The sequence below is a fragment of the Apium graveolens genome, chromosome 10 (assembly GCF_009905375.1).
Source record: "Apium graveolens cultivar Ventura chromosome 10, ASM990537v1, whole genome shotgun sequence".
Classification (NCBI taxonomy): Eukaryota; Viridiplantae; Streptophyta; class Magnoliopsida; order Apiales; family Apiaceae; genus Apium; species Apium graveolens.
This window is the reverse complement of record NC_133656.1, coordinates 194895911-194910662: the sequence shown is the minus strand read 5'-3', so window position 1 is coordinate 194910662 and position 14752 is coordinate 194895911. Positions and strand designations below refer to the sequence as shown.

General features: G+C 36.5%; 1 long non-coding RNA gene across 1 annotated transcript; it reads left to right on the top strand.

Annotated features, from left to right (window-relative positions):
• Nucleotides 1–1384: 1384 nt before the first annotated feature.
• LOC141688973 (uncharacterized) lies at nucleotides 1385–2833 on the top strand. Its single transcript, XR_012562202.1, has 4 exons — nucleotides 1385–1483; nucleotides 1584–1807; nucleotides 1961–2430; nucleotides 2622–2833. It is a non-coding gene; the product is annotated as an uncharacterized LOC141688973 (long non-coding RNA).
• The last annotated feature ends 11919 nt before the right edge of the window (nucleotides 2834–14752 follow it).

The following is a 14752-nucleotide window of genomic DNA, read 5'->3' as shown; positions in this document are numbered from 1 at the left end:
CTTGGATTGATATATTTGGATCTTGATAATGTGTCTCGTATTAAGTCATTAGTAAGTTAATGTTGTTGCGTAGATTAGGTTCTTATGGTAGTGATCTTGAAGGCTGTGCTAATAAAGGTTATGATGCTTATGATCTAAATAGCAATTTGAAATGTTGTATGGAAATCACTTTTCTTGTTAATGATTGTGGGTTAATTAGTTTTGTTATTATAGTCCGTGCTAGTGGAGTTGCCTTATTCCAAGATTATGTTATAGTTAATAAAAGATTCGGTTGTTCTTGTTGGATATATTCTAGACTTAACTTTATTGTATTTAGGTGTTCAAATGGATGCAGAGACAAAGGTGATATATAGTAGATATCGGAGTTTACTCAAAGTTAATATCTGTAATGGGAAAGAAAGGTCAAACCCGGATGGCGATGTGGCTTTTCTCTGAGATGCGTAACAGTGGATGCAGGCCTGACACGTCTGTTTATGATCACAAACTATGGAAAAGCTAGGCTCAGAGAGAAAGCGAGTTAGTTTATGAGAAGATGACTGACATGAAATATACACCAAACTTTATCACGAAGGAGTACCTTATCATTATGTATGGATACTGTGACTATGTATCAAAGGCAAGAGAGATATATGAACTTTAATACGAAGGAGTGCCTTATCATTATGTATGGATACTGTGACTATGTATCAAAGGCAAGAGAGATATATGATGGAATGGTAGAATCTGAATTGGAAAAAAGAATTAAAGTCTAGGAAGACAGCTGAAATTAGAAGGTAAGTATTTCTGTTTTCGGTGTTGTGAAATGATAAGGTCATGATATAGTTTGATTAATTTACTAAAAAAACTTAACATGACTATTGCAAGTACCAAGTTATCTGGTATTTTTCTTGATTCATGTGAAGCTGGTGCATGTGGTCCAGAGCTCCTGCGTAGAGCCTAGGATATCAAGCCTTATATTGTCTACTTACAAATTTCTTGTCTTTTGATGTATAATACTTTTGCTTTCGGGTGGGGTAGGAAGGGTTTCTTTAAGCTCCAACATTTTAAGTACGTTGTACCTTTTATGTTATTTCTCTATATTCAGTCCTCTTTAACCAAAATAGGGAGAGAAAACAGCCTAGCGCGCAGAAAACAGAGAAGAAGCAGGGCCAAGCAATCCACCGATTCGGCTATCAATCATTACTTGCCTTGGCTGCGTTAGGATATGTATGATGTTTCTCGCCACATCTTCTTACATAAATTTCTGCTTGGCAGTATATACTGAAGTGTTAACATTGTGAACAAGCTAAAATAGTTTATCTTCTTATGTTAACCATTATGATGAAAATTGCAACTAACGAGACAGGGTCAAAAATATGTTGTGAAACTTATGAGACAGAGTCATCAGACTCAGACTTGTACTCCTCCCTTGAGGTGAGTCAAAATTTACCGCAAAAGAGAGCACCGAGAAGAAAGGTCCTGAAGTTTAATCCAGTGTAAAATGGTATGTAGGTCAATTCTACATATTGTATTTGAGCATCTTGTTCTCGCTCTCAGTTTCATTAAATATATGCCTATAAAACTAAATCATTTTGCTGATGCAGGCTAAGAACTCATTTTGCTGAAAGGTCCTAAAGTTCAATCCAGTGAATGCAGGTGGAATTGTTGAGACAACATTCTCACCAGGAAAATACTCTCTTGAGATGAGTTATGTTGCTTATAGATATAAGAACAGTAGGCCAGTCTCCATGACAAGGTAGAAACTCCATTTGATGGATGAATATTGAAATATGCATTTACAGAAGATACCAAAAACTAGGACCTATAGGTAACTACTGTGATATTTGCTATAGCCTCATGGAAACTGTTTCCAGTTTACAATCTTTTTCTAATATTTCTGTCTTGGATATTTCTGAACAATGTAAATAATGACCGTGGGTAAATTATGAGTGATATTTGTTCTGGAAATTGTCATTTTCAGAGGGTATAATAATTATTTCTGGAAGCTGCTTTAAATTTTTTAAACTTTCAGAGCTAGACAAAATTCTGTAAATTCAAATTCCAATTCACAGCAGGAGGCAATTTCTTTCTACAGCAACCTGAACCAAATTTCTTCCTCAACAGGTATCATAGTATTGTAACATGGTGGTATGTATTATCAGTCTTGGGATCTTGTCAATATGACCTGTACTTTGACAAATGAGCATGCTATTTTGAGTATTATCAACTGTTATTGATAATGGTCAGAGTTTTGCAGGATAATGTCCCTGAATACTTAAGTTTGCTTTCAATGCTTGAAAATTGTGGTGATTCTATAAATACTGACGAACTTAAAGCCGAGTCGGTCGTCAATCTTTGTAAACTGAGAGAGAGGTTTCTTGATATGTTGCATGGAATTCGAGGTCTGATCCTGTAAGGGCTCTCCAGGATTTTATCTTCTCAACTAGAAAGGTTAGACCTCCTAGGATTTATTTTCACCACTGTTGGAAGGCTGGTGGTTTATATGCTATATTTCTATCTTCACTTTCTAGAAATGAATGCCTCCAGTCAACATGCAGTTCTTTATTTCTGATTTTGGTATGAATACATATATAATGTTCTCAATCTCTCTGATGTTATGTTGTGCTTGTTTTTTTTTTCAGAGCTGTGACCATCCTTACGTTATCGATCCTTCTCGCAAACACCTGATTATTAAATATCTTCACAACTCATGGAAAGTTTTGCACACTTTCCTGTTTGGTTTCGTTGTTAGTATTGCCGGTACCAAGTCAAATTCTTTATATAGAGAGTAGTAGAATATATGGATGGATATATGTAGTACTTGATGTTTGTATTAGATGAATCTGTTGTACCAGATGTTTGAATATTGGTTGTTAGATTTATAGATAACTGGTATTATGCAGTAACTAGTTTTTGTAGTTTGGCAAATTTTTGGCATCTATATTTTAAAAAAGTACATTAATAAAATAGGTAAAATCATCATTACAGTGGAAAATGATGTATGTCAAAGCTTAATACATCAGTTTTAGTTGAACATTGACATCAGTAAAACTGATTAAAACCGATGTTAAATACTACAGCAAAAAAGGTTTTAAAGCTGAAAAACGATGTTATTAAGCTTTATAAACATCAGTTTGTCCCCAATAGAAATCGATTTCCAATAAAAAATCGATGTCAAATGTTATATTTACATCAATTTTAAAGGAAAAACCGTTGTTACTGCTATTAGTAACATCAGTTTAATGCATAAATGGAAAGATTTTGCTTAGCTCGCATGTATTTAAATTGATAAAAATATCATATTATGATGGTATATGAAGATTATATATGTATGAGAAATTTAATATCAAGTTATATATATTGGTTTCACTCAAAGAATTGATGTTATATGTCTTATTTAACGTCAGTTTAAAACCGATGTTAAATGGGGGGTCTTTAACATCACCCACGAAGACATCAGATTTGTTTGTTCATAGACATTGGTTTTTAACCGATGTCTATTGACATTTTTCTAGTAGTGTATACTTGACTAAAGCAACTTTTTAATCATGTAGTGTACTAGCGATTCTACAATTTGAATAATTGTACTTCTCAGGTATAGATTTCTCTATATAATAAGACTGTGACAATGTTATTCCATCAGTTGACTGATTTAACTTTATCCCAAGAATCACACTAGCTTCACTCATATCCTTCATTTCAAAATACCTCTTCAAGAAACTTTTTGTCTCGTTAATAATCTCAATATTGGTTCCAAACAACAAAATATCATCTACATACAAGGACACAATCACACAATCATTACCTCTAACCTTATAGTAGACACACTTGTCACTTTTATTAACTAAACACTCGAAGTCTAAAACAGTTTCATCAAACTTTTTATGCCAGTCTCTAGGTGCTTGTTTAAGGCCATAGATGGACTTGACTAGTCTACAAACTTTCCTCTCATTACCAGAAGCAACAAATCCCTCATGCTGATCCATATAAATCTCTTCTTGAAGGTCACCATGAAGAAAAGCTGTCTTTACATCCATTTGATGGATGATAAGACCATGTACGGAAGCCAATGCAATAAGCATTATGATTGTTGTCATTCGGGCAAAAGGAGAGAATGTATCAAAATAGTCGATGCCTTCCCTTTGCCTAAAACCCTTAGCAACTAGCCTAGCCTTGTACTTATCTATTGAGCCATCAGGGTTTAACTTCCGTTGGAAGATCTATTTACATCCAATAACAGAACACCCAGGAGGGAGATCAACTAACTCCCATGTTCCATTAGAAATAATTGAGTTAATTTCACTCTTCATAGCGCCTTTCTAATGCCTTGACTCCAAAGAATCCATGGCTTGACGGAAAGTTAAAGGATTATCCTCGACATTATAAGTGATAAAATCACTTCCAAAGTCCTTGACTACCTTTGCACACTTACTCCCTCTAGTTTCCTCTACTTCATTAAAAGTAGAGCTACTACCAGGATCCGCCCACACATATTTTCCGCATGATCGGGAATAAACCTCGATGTGTGAGTGGGATCATCCTCAGAATTACCCAAAGGTATACCCGTCTTTATAGGGAACACTTCCTCAAAGAAAGTTGCATCACGAAACTCAAGTATCATATTCACCACAATACCATATATGTCAGATTTTAATACTAAAAATCTCATAGCTGTAGAGGTTTCAAGATAGCCCAGAAAGATACAATCAACAGTTTTTGAACCTAGTTTCTTTCTCTTATGTTCAGGGACAAGCACCTTAGCAAGGCACCCCCACACACGAAGATAACTCAAACTTGTCTTACGCTTTCTCCAAAATTCATAAGGTGTCTTGTCCATATGTTTCGGAGGGACTCTATTCAGAATATGGCAAGCCGTATTCAGAGTCTCTCCCCACATGTACTTAGGAAACCCATAATTAATTAGCATATTGTTAATCATGTCTTTAAAGGTTCTGTTCTTTCACTCTGCCACCCTATTAGACTCAGGTCTGTATGGTGGAGTAACCTCATGAACTATACCATTGCTTGCGCAAAATTCATTAAACAAGGTACTCGTATACTCACCACCTCTATCAGATCTCAAACATTTAAGTACTTTACCGGTTTGTGTTTCAGCTTCATTTTTATATATAATAAATTTATCTAGTGTTTCATCCTTATGTTTAAGCAAATAAACATAACAATATCTACTACAATCATCTATAAAGATAATGAAATATCTACAGTGATCCTTAGTCAACATTGTTAGTCGCTAAACACGCGCTAATAATACATGCAAGTATACGCGTTCGCAAGTTATATAGAATTATTTCTAGTTCGTTCCCACAGAGACTGGATTTGGTTAACTAATTAATTTATGCACTTATGCACCGATGATATGGTTATTATCCAATGCTAAGATGAATAACAAATTGGGATTATTTTATAACTAAGAATTAAACTAACAATTATAACTAAGGGAATAAGAATGGTTAAATTAATATATATGACAACATGGGATTCTAACTTTATTAAATACTTCATTCAATAGTCTTTTTGTTCTTAACCTTAGCATGTAATGGTGCTGACACTAATTGGATAACACGAAACTGATAAACACCAACTTTTGTTGCACGAATACCATACTACCAGACATCCACAAAAGAGATAGAAGCTGAATATACACCAATTATATTGAGACCCTATATATCTATAGAATTTGACAACATAATGGTTTAATGCACAAGTTATCTATCGTGATTACATAGGGCAAGTAAGATGGTTAAAATTACCTACGAATCATGCATAACAATAACACATGAACCTATGCTAGCATGGCAAGTTCCAAACCCTTAAATTCACTTTCGCTTCATTAAGAATTAACAAGCTATCTTATAAGTTTGCGACACTCATAAGACGAATAAGCACAACCAATACTAGGTTATCATACAATCACCACACACTAAGGCATCGAAACAAATTAGCTAAAGAAATCCATAAGTAAATCTGCTAGAACCCCACAATAACGATTAGCCCATAATCGGACTCATCATCAACGTGGGTTCCGATGAAAGCATTGTATAATAAACGTAGTCTTTATAAATGAATAATTAACAAAGTCTAACACAAGAGTATAGGTTCAAGAATAAGAAAACTAGCATCCAACATTACAACTTAAACAAAGAATCACAAGTTAAAATTAGGTCTTCTTCGCCTTGATTGAATTGTGCTAAACGGCCTTCTTTACTCCTTCTCCTTGCGCTCTGATGTATCTCTCTTGAAAAACGAACTTAATTATGTATATATAGCAGCCCCATGCAGATTAGAAGTCTTCTGGATCAAAATCAGAGTAGAAACAGGATTCTTCGAATTCGACCTGGCGCGGGCGCGCGCTTGACCAGCGCGGGCGCGCTGAGTTTCTTGACTTCGGGCACAGCCGCGCCATCACAGCGCGGGCGCGCTGACCTCCTGCATAAAAATATGACTTCTTTTTTTTTCTTGCTGATTTGAGCCAACTTTCCAAGAGCTTTTATTCCAACACCACTTTAACACCAAATTAGCACTAAAATAATGCTAATTCACCTGATTACCAAGATAATGCCTGAAACTGCAAAAACACTAGAAAACACATTAAAACACCACCAACTTGAGTATAATTACACCAATTCAAAGCTTTACGGAGTGTAATAAAGTGTCATAAATACCACTCAACGTACCCCCAAACTTGAATCGATGTTTGTCCTCAAGCATAAACAGACTCAAAGAACAAGAAATAAAAATGCAAGAATACAACTAAATGAATGCACCGATCCTCATAGAATAACTAAACCAATCAACAAGCAACATCTCCCCAAATGCAATTATTCGCATAAAGATCAATCAAACCCCATAATTCAATCTACAAACCAGAGACGTGTGTGTGTGCAACTGCTTACAGACATACTGATGCAACTAGATCAATAATCATGACTCACTATCCACCAAAGCAATCACAAGGTTATAAATAGAATAAAAGCTAGACTCAAAATAACTTTTAACACTTCAATTCTTATATCGGATTTTTACATAGATTCATGCTTTTATTCTCAACAAAATAACAAAACTATGTTTATTTCATCGTGCAATGAGTAAGGTCCACAAAAGACTTATACAATAGTACCCATGTAGCGAGCGTTAGGTTAGCGGATCTCAGACTATAAAAAGCCTTAGGTCACTAGGCACAAAGTCCCCTAAGAACTTAATAACTCGAGTACTGAAGAGCCCACTCGTGATCAATTATACATAACACTCAATTTAATTTTTTTTTCTTCTTTTTTTTTCTTTTTTCTTTTTTCTAACAATTTCTGAATGAGTGCGTTTCGCTCCATCTCATTCAACCCTAGACTACTCATAAAAATATGAGCCGACTACTAGCCATTTGACACCTAGGAAACACAACTAGCAATGAAATCCAATTTTCTCCTATTTCTAAAAATCCATGTCTTTTATTATTAAGAGAATATCCTAATTATAAATATAACAAGCGATTAAACCTCGACAAACAAACAAACCATGACCATGATCTAGCACTTTGGCAACCTATAAGACTTAGCGAAATACAATTGTCTCTAGCATGCAAATCAATTCAATTAGACTTAACATCACTAAATACGACATCACTACACTAGCATCAATATCACAAGTCAATCGGAAAAATTATCTAAGGGATCATGTTATTATGCAAATGCATGAAACTACATGAACAATTTATCATAAAAACTACCAAAAAATAAAAAAAAAACTACTAAATGGCAAAATATGCAACTACATGAACTAAACTATCATGAATATGCAAACTATATGCGACTCACACAAAACATATTCCTTCAACTACTACCCCTAAACTTAAAATATCCACTGTTCTCAGTGAAGGTAATAGTAAGGAATCAGGCATACTTACTCCAAATCAGGATCATCACACTCAACGGGTGGAGTGTCAGGCGTGTCTAGAGGTGGATACATGGCATCCTCACCAAATACTGGCCACTGGATGTCAACACCGATGGCTCTGAAAGCTGTCCCAAGTGCCTGGGTGAGATCATGTGTAAACCGACTATGGATATCTTGCATGGCATCCATCCTCCTCGCTAGACGCCTATACTGTGTCGTACTCAAACCAGCTCCAACCTCAGCTCCTCCTGCTGCGAAGGGCCAGCCTCCTCTCCCAACTAAGCTCTCCTTGCTGCCTTCCTTGGTTGCTGTGACCCACCAACAAAAGTCTAATCCGCTGGTCTACCACCTGGCAGATGATCATATGAATAACCAAACCCCTTAGGATCGGGCTCGCCACCATGATATTCAGTCATGTTCAACAGCGTAGAACTGTGGATAGGAGCACTGGGAAGTTGTAGCTACTCATATGTGGGCCAATGAACACCAACTGCCATGTACAACTTCATCACAATGGACGCATAGGGTATCGAATCCGTAGTACCTCCTCTCAAGAACCTCAAAATCCCCTGATATATAACCATCCCCAAATCAATGTAATCGCCCTGAAGAATACCTCAAAGCAGACGAGCACGCTCCACTATAATCTCATGCACATATGATGATGGCATGATGTTAGCATAAATAAACGAGTTCCAAGCCCGTGCAAACCTGTTCATGCACGACATAGGGAACGTGGAGTAATCAGTTGTGCCCCTCTTGAACTTCCAGTGAGTCTCGGGCACACAAAGAGTAGCAACGATCAGATCCAAATTGAAGTCCTCCGGAGTCTTATCGTTCCAAGTGTCCTGACCGGGCTTCCTCGCGGGCTGCTCAATCACCCTCCTTATCGCATCTGCATTATACTCCACAGTCATCCCCCTGACCACCATGAAGCCATTCTTCTCCGCCTTCACATTAGCATAGAACTCTCGCACAACACTCATGGGCACAACAGCGGGAGCCTCGTAAAAAGGAACCAGTTCATCTCCAGAATCATCTCCAACAGCTTACCATCCTTCCCTGATGGCAGAAAACCTCGCTCCTTAGCAATAGGCTTCGAGAGAAGCCTCGTGTACTCCTCTCCAGCCTCAGGATTAAAAAACCTTGGCCTCACACCACCCGCAGATGAAGAATCGGCGGTGCTGCTGCTTACTTGAGTTCTTTGTCTTTTGGGTGCCATTGTGATTGAATAAGAGAGAATAAAAACTAAGTGTTTGAGAGATTTTTTTGTTTGGGAATTTGTGATGTGGTGGAGAAGTTTGTGTATAAGTGTATGTATTTATAGGTGGTGGGAAGAGAATTAGATATGGAATAGAAGTGGGAATTGATTATGAGAATCGTGGGAATAATGGGTTTGATTTGGAGAGGGAAATTTGGGATGTGGAAGAGTAAAATTCGGTTTGAAATTGATTTTGTAGCAAAAATCCCGTTTTCCTCTTCAAAACTGTTGTTTTTATTTTTCTGAGTCGGGACCCCAGCGAGGCCGCGCGCTAGACCAGCGCGGGCACGCTAGACCAGCGCGGGCACGCTAGACAAGCGCGGGCGCACTCACCTTATGCCAAATCGGCGCTGCCGCGCGCTAGATCAGCGCGGGCGCGCTTACCTTCTGGAAAAATAGCACGGCCCCACGCTGGACCAGCGCGGGCGCGCTTGGCTACTGATGTTGGCCCTGAATTTTTTTTTCTAATTTTTTTTATGATTTTCTCCTTTCTTCTTACTTCCTCTACCTACTAATGTATAACAAACTTGGGTTGCCTCCCAAGAAGCGCTTGTTTTACGTCGTTAGCTCGATGTAGAAACTCGAGATCAAACGGACAATAAAACGACACTAACCACCTCGCGGTTTGCCATGTCACCATTGTAATGCTTCAAACTCTGACCATTTACCTTGAATGCTTGGCCCGGATCATTCTAAAAAATTTCCACCGCTCCATGTGGAAACACAGTTTTGATTATGAAGGGCCCTGACTACCTTGACTTCAACTTTCCAAGAAAAAGACGGAGATGAGAGTCAAACAAAAGAACTTGTTTTCCCGGCATAAATGATTTGAGCACTAGACCCTTATCGTGCCACCTCTTGACTTTCTCCTTATATATTTTGTTGTTCCCATAAGCTTGAAGTTGAAACTCATCAAGTTCATTCAACTGAAGCATCCCTTTCTTTCCAGCTGCATCCAAGTCAAGATTTAACTTCTTCAAAGCCCAATAAGCTTTATGCTCTAGCTCCACCAGCAAATGACACCCCTTACCATAAACCAAATGAAACGGTAACATTCCCAATGGAGTCTTATATGCTATTCTATAAGCCCAAACAGGTTAATCAAGCTTCAAAGACCAATCTTTCCTCGATGGACACACAACCTTCTCTAAGATGCACTTAATCTCTCTGTTAGATACCCCAGCTTGACCATTTGTCTGCGGATGATAAGCCGTAGCAATGTGATGATTCACATTATACCTTTTCATCATAGCAGTGAACTTACGGTTGCAAAAATGCGACCCCTCATCACTGATTATGACTCTTGGAGTTCCAAACCTTGTGAATATCTAGTTGTGAAGAAAATTAAGCACCACCTTCGCATCGTTCATTGGAAATGCCTTAACTTTAACCCATTTCAACACATAATCGACCGCCAACAAGATGTATTGATTGTTACAAGATGAGACAAATGGCCCCATGAAGTCAATTCCCCAAACATCGAAGACTTCAACCTCGAGAAGCACATTAAGATGCATATCATCCCTCTTAGACATATTACCCACACGTTGACATCGATCACATTTCAAAACAAAGTGATGAGCTTCTTTAAACAAGGTTGGCCAAAAGAAACCTGCTTGAAGAAAACGAGTTGTTGTCTTTTCTCCACCATAGTGTCCTCCATAAGCCGTTGAGTGGCAATCTCGCAAGATTCCCCCCGTTTCGCTGTACGGAATACATCTCCTGATGATTTGGTCAGCTCCTTGACGAAAAAGAAATGGCTCATCCCATATATATGAAAAGAATATGTCCTAAGTCCAATCGTGCATTAGGATTTAGGAATAACTTTTATGTAATCTGTTTTGATTTCATTGATATTAATAAAGACTTGTTTTGTTTTTATTACGGGCTTTATCTATTTAAGTGTTTAAATAAGATATACCATAGTTTAGAGTAAAGCTTTTTATGGATTATGATGAGATCATAATAGTGAGACCTAAAAAGATGATAACTCTAAACTTAAATAGTTCCTGGTCGTAGAATTACTAACTGGTAATTAATAATCCGCAAAGATCGGTACTTATTATGCTTGCTTCATTATGAAGGATGTCTGTTCTCATAGACATTTGTGTGGTGACACTATAGCTAATATGTAGGTGCTTATTATAGAATAAGTTCACTGAACATGACTCGCACAGCTGAACAACTGATGGAGTTCACTCACGTGTCAGCAGTTGTTCACATAGTGATAGTTGTACAAGTATCCTTAGACTTGAGGTCATCATAGTCATCTTGTGTACACTGAACTATCCTTTGGTTTAGTTCTTAGTCTCCAGGGACAATTATTAGGGCTCTTCTGGGTATAGGAATTTGTACACGAAGATAGTGTATGATCAATAAAGGATCTACCCTTCCAGTGAAGGAAGCGAATGTTCAAGGCTGATCCACTTATGCTAGTTCAGGAATCTCTGGCCAGAGTAAATGAAATTAGAAAGGAGTTTCTAATTTGCATAGAACTACGCATAGTAAATGGTAAGCAAGTGATTGAATTAGATAGGCTTGACACGAGATCCATGTCTTGTATTTAATCGGGACATTGTAGGGTAGAAGAAGTTTATTGTACGGTAACTATTCACTGACAGGTTCTTGGTATTCTAAGCAGTGAATTCATATTATCCGGATAGTCGCGATATGTTGAGAAGCATCACTCACGATGTAGAATAAATGTGATTTATTAATTAATCATATTTAATAAATTAGAGAATTTATATAAATAATGATAAAATAGTTTTATTATTATTTATTTCTACTACCGGCTTAATATTGAACCTACAGGGTCACACCATAAAAAGAGAATGATTTTATGGTGGAGGAATTAATTAATAATGGCTAAATAATTATTTATTTGTGAAATAAATAATTAATTGGCAAATTTAATAATTGATTAAATGAGATTTAATTGATTATAAATTAATTAAAAAAAGTTCTTAATATTATTAATTAAAGGATTTAATTTTTGGAAATTAAATCAAGAGAGAGAATTATTTCTAAAGTGTTTAGAAAAAGGATTAATAATTAAAAGGTGTTTTAATTATTAATGAGAATAATAAATGGGATAATAATAATATTATTTATGGAAAAATTTCAGCTGAAAATTTTGCCTATAAATACACTATTATAGACCCTATTTTTATTCTAACCCAAGAAACCCAAAAGTTTTAGAAAACCAAATTCTCTCCACCTCCTCCTCCTCCTAAAAGTCGTTTTCTTGGTGGATATCGGTGGAGTGATTCACACTTGAGGAGCAACTGCTAAGGATCTCTGATCGTTGTCTCCGAATTATTTTTAAAGGTTAGATTCGATCCCTCGAATTTTTATTTACGATTTATATGTTATTATTTGGATTTTGTGTGTGTAAAAGTGTTTTGCCATGCTCCCGCTGCGTTAAAAAATCCAACAATGGTATCAGAGCATAGGTTGTATGCATATAGATATGTGGTAAAAATTTCAGAATTTTATGTGCTTGTATGAATTAATTATGATTTTTACAAGTTATATCTGTGATTAATTTTGTCTGATGAGAAATCGTTTCTCATAATAATTTTGAATGTTGATCTGGGTTCTACAAGTGTTGTAGATCGTCTGGATATTTTTTTCATAATTTTATGATGTATAGATTTTTTATTATGAATTTTTGAAGTTTTTGTAATTAAATTCGTAATTAAATAAGTAAATATATGTATATATAGTATATATATATGTTTGTATATTCATCTGCTGTACTACTTCTGTTGTACGGAGAAGCACAGAAACAGTCAGGTACGGCTGCTGCACGGAGTTCGAGAAAGAAAGAAAACGGCGGCTGCTGAAAACAAAAAAAAAAATAGGGGTGTAACGCATTCCGGGAATGCGTTACACACATGTGGCGCATTCACGGAATGCGTTACACCCTTTAATGGCTGAAAAGGGGTGTAACGCATCACCGGAATGCGTTACAGCCCTTCTGTTGATTTTAAAATTGATTTTCTGGGAGTTTCGTAACTCCGTTTTAGGCGTGCAATATACCGTTGGATTCGTTTTTCCGAGATGGATCTAATGGAGTGATCAATTTTAGTTTATATAAAAGTTTTGAACTGTTTATATTTCCATGAAGTGTTTTAAAGCTGTTTTTGACTGTTTTTAATTGCTTTTAAATGCTTCATGTGATACATAGAGATGTATAATGCTTAGTTCTATGTGCTAGATGATATAACATGCCTACCTTGATGTTTATTCATGTTGATATATGTGATATATGCTTAGTTTATCATGCGATGATAGATTTAGGTGAACTTAAATGAACATAAGGCGTTTGTTAGATAACCCAGTATAGTGAAATTATTTCATAACCTTAATAATAATATTATGAATACAATCATGAGATTCTTGTGTTTATGAAACACGTAATTGAATATGAATTTTCGATATGAGAGAAAGGATGATTCTGTCAACAACAGATTTCTATCTGTAAGAAAGGGTTATTAAGTGACGCCTCTTGACAATGCTCCACCCGATCTGGGAATCATCTGATTATTGATTATTGATTTGAAATATTTAATTTAAAAGGAAGAATCTCTTTATAATATGATTATGATTGTAACGTAATATAATCCCTCTAATATTAAATAATATCAAGTAGTAATTGGCCAATGACACAACGGGCTTGTGTCGGTCATAGCCTTCCAACATGGTAGAAAGTAGTTCTTATTTTTGAATCATTATCGTTTCGTGCCACAGCCGAGGGCTTTGATTTCGAAATAAGAAATACTTGTCTATTACATAGAGATGTGTACATTGAATAAAAATCTAAAGGTCGTTACGTGCCACAGCCGTGGGCCTTTGGGGACTGATTCAATTGTACGGAATGTTGGGTTAGACTTGACTTAGAATATTGAGTTTGTCGTGCCACAGCCGTGACTCAATTATTCAAGAGGCTAAAGTTTGATTAGGGAATAACATTAGATGTAATTGACAAGAGTTGTCTGCCTATTGAACATTACATGGCGTTTCGTGCCACAGCCGGGGTTGTGTAATGGAATATAGGATCCCTATTCCCACTAGCATTATGAATGCTTAATTTTTCACGTAGGGGGTTGAATAAATTAGGAAAACTAGTGGGAGCCACTTATGAATAAAGACCCGATTCATATAGTGTTTTGAAATGAAATCGAATATTTGCTAAGTGTTGTTATGTGTTTATCATTTACAGATTTACTTTGTACGTTATGTCTTCTGCACTATCACTCAGGAGCATACTAGATGCTCACAAATTGACTGGTCCTAATTATGCTGACTGGCTTCGAAACTTGAGAATTGTTCTCAGGATTGAGAAGCTGGAATACATGATTGACTCACCTAAGCCTACTGAACCTGCTAGTGATGCACATAATGATGAACATGTTGTGTATCGTAAGTGGATAGATGATGCAAATGTTGCTCAATGCATCATACTAGCTTCCATGAACATTGAGCTACAGAAGCAACATGAGCATATGGATGCTCACACTATCCTCATGCATCTACAAGAGTTGTATGATGTGGCGGGGATGACAGCTCGATATGAGATATCGAAGGAGCTGTTCGGTT